Source organism: Scardinius erythrophthalmus, assembly GCF_964197995.2.
Source record: "Scardinius erythrophthalmus genome assembly, chromosome: 18".
NCBI lineage: Eukaryota > Metazoa > Chordata > Actinopteri > Cypriniformes > Leuciscidae > Scardinius > Scardinius erythrophthalmus.
The window spans coordinates 29,986,252-29,994,354 of record NC_138238.1 but is presented as its reverse complement, the minus strand read 5'-3'; positions in this window follow the sequence as shown (position 1 = coordinate 29,994,354).

Sequence of the window (8,103 nt, the reverse complement as noted above, 5' to 3'; positions counted from 1 at the left end):
GCTAAAAAACAAAAAAACCAAAAAACATGTATATGCAGATAATAATTAATAGTAAAGGGGTGGTTGATTATGATTTCACTTTTCTAACTTTAGTTAGTTAGTAATGTTGCTGTTTGAGCATAAACATCATCTGCAAAGTTACAGTGCACAAAGTTCAAAGCAAAGGGAGACATTTTCTTTTAAATAATTAACTTTTTAAGGCCTACAACAAACGGCTGGTAGGGACTACACAACATTCCTCCCATGTTAGTGACATCACCAACCCTCAAATTTAGATAAACCCCGCCCCCGGGAACACGATTTATAGATTATCAAGATAGAATATGCTAATCAATGACTAGAAGATAACTACACAAGCTACATAAATTCATCAACCATTCAGAAACGTCCTGTTGCTTCTACATTCTTTTTGAGTCTCTCCATCTTTGTCTAAATCCGATTTGAACATAAAAGGCTAAAGGTTTTTGAAACTTTCAGTGCATACATGTCTGTGTGAGTGCAAGCTGTTGAAGCTCCGCCCTCTGTGCTGAGCTGCAGCTCATTTGCATTTAAAGGAACAGACACAAAACGGTGCGTTTTTGCTCACCCTCAAAAATTGACTATATTAACATGCTATATAAAAATATCTGTGAGCTAAAATTCACATACACACTCTGGGGACATCAAAGACTTATTTTACATCTTGTGAAAAGGGCATTATACCACCCCTTTAATAATTAACAAAATAAAAGGCCACTTAAGTGTAATTAAATATTTTCATGGCTGTTTATTAATAAACTTAATTACACTTATCAAGTGCACTTTGTAATAATGTCAAAATAAAAGTTTTACTTTAAAGCACATTTTAAATCGTTTAGGTAAATAACCTTTTGTCATGCTTCAAAGAAGTACTACGTTTAGTTTGATCTGTTGACTAACATACTAAAGCAGCTGTAAAGTACTTGACTATAATTTTAACTGTATGTTATTTAAAATTACACTTAAAGTTAGTACATTTTAAGTCTTTTAAACTGCAATGTTATTATTACAAATGTGCAAATACAAATTAATTTTAATACATGGCATTCCTAGTTTCAATAGAAATAACATTAAAGTATATTTTATTTGACCTTATAAACTTGTCAATTCGGCAGTACACTTTAACCATTTTTCAAAGACAATAAAAAATAATTATGAAATTATATACATGTACTTAGGCCTTACTTAAGTGGGTCCAAAAACAGCACTCTTAACTTTTAATTGGATTTAATTTACTTAATTTATCTCTATCAGGATTGTTGGATCATTGTGGTTTGCTATTAGTGTGTGAGTGACAGGTTGTCCCGTCCTCAAGACACCAGGCTTCCAATTTATTTCTCCACAGGCAACAAATTACCATTACAGACCTGTTCAAATCCCTAGGCACCCATTTCTGCAGCACATACTGTAGACCACCTCATCAGAAAGACACACCAAACATTGTACTCGCTCAGACAATTAAGGAAATTCAGAGTCAGTCAGCACCTTCAGCTAGGTTTTTTTTATTTATTTTTTTATGCTGCCATTGTGGAGAAGGTAAAAATGGTCTATAGTTTAAACAAGGTCTATGTTTTTTTCATATGTCATATGCTCAGATACTTTAATACAGAGCATCCTGGACATTTTGCATATTGCAAGATAAAATCAGAAATCCAGTATGCCTTCATTTGTCTTTTTTTGAATTGAGGAGGCCATCAAAAAGTCATTTCAGCACACATCTAAAAAAAAAAAGTTGTCAATTAAAATGTTGCAAACCAAGCTTTGCCTGCAAACTTTGCCAAAGCGGTCTTCTGCATTTCAAATATTTTCCCAGGAAACACACAGATCTTTATTTTTTTTTATGTTCAGGCAAGCAGCATTCATTACATCCAAGAAAAACATCTGGTTATATAGATGGTGGTCATAGACTTCATAGAAAAATGTTGTGGGAGGTAAAGAAACATCATTCTAAGATGGACTGTGAAGTGTTCTTTGATTGCATAGGAGTGTTGAAATGCCACATTTTCCCCATATAATCACAAATACTGGCATTTTTCTCCTCACCTGGACTCCCATTGAGGTCATTCCGGAATGAAATCAGCCTCTCTGTATTGTATAGCTCAATTACAGGTTTTTGCAACTGCAGGCCATCAGAGGATAATACTGCACTCACTGTGACGATGCCACCCCTGGGATGACCTGGGACATCCACTGCTGCTAGGGATTCACATGCTGATTTTAATAAAACATTTTCTGGCAACCCTTCATTTATTACTTTATGCAACCTTTGCCAAGATAACAGCTCTGGATCTTCTCCTACAGTATAATGTGTAATAAGGGTGATGAACATATGTTAAGAGATCTGAGACCATTCCTCCATACAGAATCTCTCCAGATCCTTCAGATTCAGCGGTTCATCTGTCATGATCCCGGCCTGTGTTCCCCTGTTCTATTTGTGCCTATGTTCAGTTTCTGGGTTAGGTTTTGTAGTCCTTTTTAGTCCTTTTGTTGATTGGTTCCCCGTTCATTAATCTTGATTGTTTCAAGATTTGTCTTGTTATATTGTTAGTTTATTTAAACCTCTCTCTGTCAGGTCGTGTCCTTCATGACTGTTTGTTCGGCGTGCTTTATTCTTGTTTTCCTGTGTTCGTAGATGTCCTGTTCCTCGTGTGTTGGTTATTTTGTTAAGAAATGTGATTTATTGCAATTGGATCCTACTCTCCTGCATTTTTAAAGTGCACCATCATTACACCATGCTTGTGGACTGTTTTCTTCAGCTCATCTTACAGGTTTTTATGGAGTTTGGGTCAGGGGACTGCTATGTCCATGGCAAAACCCTCATTCTGTGGTTAGTGAACTGTTCTGCTATTTCTTTTGAGATGTGCTTCGGATCATTGTCTTGCTGGAATATCCAATCATGGCCCAATATAAGCTTCCTGACAGGCCCATTCAGGTGTTGATTTAATATAGTAGTTGGAGTTTATGATACTGTGTACACAAACAAGTTGTCCAAGGTCTTTGGAAGAAAAATAGCCCCACAGCATTAAAGATCCGCCACCATACTTCACAGTGGGGATGAGGTATTTTTCCACATGGACATGTTTCTGTCTATGCCAGACTCACATCTGGTGTTTTTCCAAAAGCTTTATTTTGGTCTCATCTGACCATAAAACCCAGTCCCACTTAAAGTTCCAGTAACGGCAGGCAAACTGAAGGTGCATGAGATTGCTGTTTGGTGTCACCAAAGGCTTTTTTAGTGTAACCTTCCCAAACAAGTTGTGGTTACATAGCTGAGGTCTGATAATAGTTTTGGAGACTTTCTGACCCCAAGACCCACCTGGCATCTGCATTTCTCCAACTTTGATCCTAACAGTTTGTTTGGCGACTCAAACCATCATCCTCAGTGCATGTGGGCCAATGTAGACACACGTCCTCTTCCAGGTAAACTGCTACAATCTTCACTTAATTTAGACTTCTTACTTATTGCACAGATAGTATATGTACTGCATATTCCAACAATGAAACTATTATCTATTATTGTAGTGACATTGTTGTAAAGTCAATGTCCATAAAAAAAGTTTTCCATGCCGGTCTGTTATTGTAAAGAGTATATGCTGTGAACTTCACATACTTTTGAAAATCCAGCATTTACTTGATCCTGGTAAGCTCTTATTGTCACAGTTGTAAACAACGGCTTTCTTCTTCCATGAGGGCATTTGGTGTCACAACGGCTTTGTTTCCAGGAAAACCGTTAAAGAAAGCGACACACACATCTCCCAGAAATCCTGTAGAATTCTATAAGATGACGATGAGCTCCTAAAGAGTTTCCCATTTTGTGAACCTTACATCCATCGGTCCGTGGGCATGACGTCTGAGACTGAGACTAGATTGGATGTGCATCCAGGTTTGCTCCCAAAAACATGATTTTATCTCCTTGTTTTGGCCAAGTTGAAAGCCTTGTACACACAGATTATTGTGTGGAGTGTTGGCCTGGCTTCAATCTCCATAAATCTTTAAAATACCAATACAAGACAACAGTCTACTCTAGGCTGTTCGGTTTTGTTCTAAACCACTACTCTGTTGTACAGACATCTTGCCTGGACATATTGGTGAGGGCATATTCCTCTCCCCCATTTTTGGATTCTAAATGCTGTTGTAGACTAAATATATACAGTATTTCCTGTTGGTTTGCTGAAAACTTCTCACAATTGACGCCACTGTTGAGCGCTCCAGAATTGACAGCACTCTCAGACCAGCTTCTCTGAAGGAAAGGTCTTAATTTATGACATGGTCGATTATACTATAGTCATAGCACTGATCTCATCTCAGACTGCAGCTCGTAGTCTTCCTATCATTTGTCTTGCACCATTTATCTTCACTCTACCCATCTGTCAGTCTGTCAGTCATGTTTGGATAACATAATAAAGGATGAGCAACTCTGGTCCTGGAGGGCCACTGAGCTGCAGAGTTTAGCTCCATCCATGATCAAACACACCTGAAGAATCTAACCAAAGCTGTTGTACTGACTATCTAAAGAGTATTCATAACATGTATTGATAAATGCATGCAACCAATTGTAAAACCTGTAAAGTCTGACATTTTGTGGGTACAGACCTCCCTAATGAAACCCTGTACATCAAATGCAACTTCACATATGCTAAAAAGATCCCATCCCACTAACACATAACATATGCTCGCTTTAGGCAGATGCTTGATATCGCTAACAGCTAAAACATCCCAATCTCTTTCCTCAAACAATTTAGCCCATTTTTTCCTACCTAATAGTCTCAAAACAATTAACACAGCCATCTGGACACTATGTAATTGTTCATTTTTCTTGATTTCAAATTACAAGTTACATGCATAATTTTCTTGGAACAATACACACATTTCTCCAATTTAAAAAGCAAATGTAATTTAGTAAATAGTTTATGTTGGGAGCAGGAAATTGGAAAACCTGGGATGGAGCTGGAAAATACTGTATATAGTGAACACAACACTTTGAGTGGGGAGGGGAAATTGCTGTTGCTCCACTCCACTCAAATAGTTTACTCCAGTTTGTGCATTGCTTGGTGACATTGATGCTTTGGTTTCTTTATTTTTGTTGGATTGAGAAAAAAAAAAACCTTTGTGATAAAGAAGTACACTTTAAGATAGTTTAAAAACATAAATAATATACTTTAAAAGAATATACTTAAGTACAAACTGAATGTAATGTTTTCAGACACTTAATTGCTTACAATGAAAATGTTTTATACTTTAAATGTATATTAAATACACTTAGTTGAACTTAAGAGTGCATTTTTGGCCGACTTGAATAAGACTTACTGTAAATACAACTCTATATTTCATTTCTTAATTACTTCTATAGTCTTTGAAATATATGTACTGCTAAATTTACTGACATGCATTTAAAGTAAACTAACATAATACTTTAATGTCATTTCTATTGACACTTGTCATGTAGGCTATTTAAATTTGTAATGATGAAGTTGCAATTTATTACATTTAGATATATTAACTTTAAATAAAACACTACTGTTAAAATAATAATCAAGTAGCCTACTTTAAATTAGCTTTGGTAGAGTATAATTTGACATAACAAAGTGCAATTTATATTAAAAGTACTTACATGTGTTATGAATCATAGTCATAAAAGTGTGCTCTCTTTAAGTACACTTAAATGGCTTTTTATTTCATTTAAAATTAGATTATCTGCAAGTTTCTATATACTTACAGTATAAGATTTGAAGTACACTACTAGTGCACCTTCAATACAATAAATTGCACTTCTTTTTCCACAAGGTTATGCTAACTAACACGTTGAGTTTTGTTACTCTGTCAACATGTTGTAGAAATATAATATGGCACCACATAGAAAAGCTCATTTTCAGTACAACTTGAGCAATCTGGATGTGCTATTGTTTAACTTTTTTTATATTCAGTGGCATGTGATGGACTTTTGAAATGAGGAGGCAAAGTCCCCTCTGTGTGTTTTTTTAATAATTATTATTTCTTTAAATGTTCTATTTAATGTTTGCACATTTTCTCGATTAATGTAAAACATTTACCTTATACTATCAACAAGCAATAGCAATCGATAATTTAATATTTATTATTTAATATTACATTTTAGTTATATTATATTATAGTTTATCTAAACAAATCTTATTAAACATTTTACATTCATGCTTTCAAAAATAACAGAAATATTTTCTGAGAAAATATACCGCACATTTGTATGATCACATGTTCTATTCTATTCTATTCTATTCTATTCTATTCTATTCTATTCTATTCTATTCTATTCTATTCTATTCTATTCTATTCTATTCTATTCTATTCTATTCTATTCTATTCTCCTGGCTGACAGTGTTGCCAGTCTAGTCCAGGTGGAAGTAGGTGCTATGAAGCATTTAGATGCAAACATCATCCACAGCTATTCATGCCTGAAGGCAAAGTCCAGATGGTCTGTGAACGTGGAGCTGTTTCAGGACCAGCTTCCCAAAGATCTTATGATGTGTGAAGTGAGAGCCGTCAACAGCATGTTCTATACACTGCAACGGCTCAGTTACGATGTCCTCTACCTGTGCTATGTGGTTGCAGGTTTGAATATTTAAAATCCAACTGGAAAACTACCTGTAAGCTTTGTCAGTTCAGACTGCAGTTGCTTCATAAAAAAAAAAAAACAACAACAGTAAATGCTGTCTGCCTTGAAAAGAAATAAAAATGCAAGAGAACATCCCTCACTTACTCTTGACATCGTCTTGGCACTGTCTTCCACACAATGATTCACTACAGGTTCATTACTGTTGAGAGTCAAGAGAAAGAGCTTGTGTTCGGTCAGTGTTATATTGCCTAAATAAGACTGACCTGCATTAGCATACGCATTCATAATTAAACACCAGCTTGAATATGTACCTTGGGTCCCCTACAGAATCCTGTGGTGTCTTGCATGCCATTTCCAGTCTCTCTTGTAGAGATGATTGGTTCTGCACTACAGCGACTGTCAACAATTCAATTTACTGTACCTGCACCTTACTTATGTCTCTTTCTGGTTGGCTCAGTGACTATTTCAGTCACAGCTTTGGGCCCCTATAGCCTACTCACCTTTCCTCCCGCTAGCGATGCCCCTGCTTCATCACTCCTTGATGGTTTTCCCTTTCTCAGAAAACTGTGCTACTTGCATTGACATCCTTGGTGAAAAAGAAGTGCACTTTAGCCGACTTTTAAAAAGAGTACTGTGAGTAAGTGTGAATCGAATGTAATGTTTTTGGACACTTTTTGCAATTCATTTTATTTACAGTATTATTAAATAAAAATGTATTTGTTTAAATTTACAATAAATGCAATTTTTGTAATTGCAGTTTTGCAATTGTTCTAATCATTCTAATATGCTGATTTAATATCAATATTGGAAACAGTTGTGCTGCTCATATATAATCTTTGGAACCTGTGATACTTTTTTCAGGATTCATTGATGAATAAAAAGTTAAAAAGAACAGTGTTTATTCAAAATAGAAATCTTTTCTAACAATATAAATCTTTACCATCAACTTTTATCAATTTAACACAATTCAATTATATCAATTTTAACACAAAAGTATTAATTTCTAAAAAAAAAAAAAAAATATTGTTTGAATTTTTGAAAATTTTTTTTTTTTTTTTGTGTCCTGAAAAAAGTGTCACAGGTTATTCAAAATATTAAGCAGCACAACTGTTTCCAACATTAATAATAAATCAGCATATTAGAATGATTTCTGAAGGATCGTGTGACACTTAAGACTAGAGTAATGGCTGATGAAAATTCAGCTTTGCATCACAGAAATAAATTATATTTTAAAGTATTTTAAAATAGAAAACCATTATTTTAAATTGTAATAATATTTCACAATATTAATGTTTCTGTATTTTTACTTTCAAAAACATTAAAAATAGTAATGTTTCCAAAATTTTGACCGGTACTTTATACCAAATACACAGAATAAGGGAAGGGAGAAAAGAAGGAACAGATGGGGTTAATCAATTAACAAATGAGTAACCATAGCAACCAATGAAAAGGGACTATGGCTACATCTACATTAATCCGGATAAATTTGAAAACGC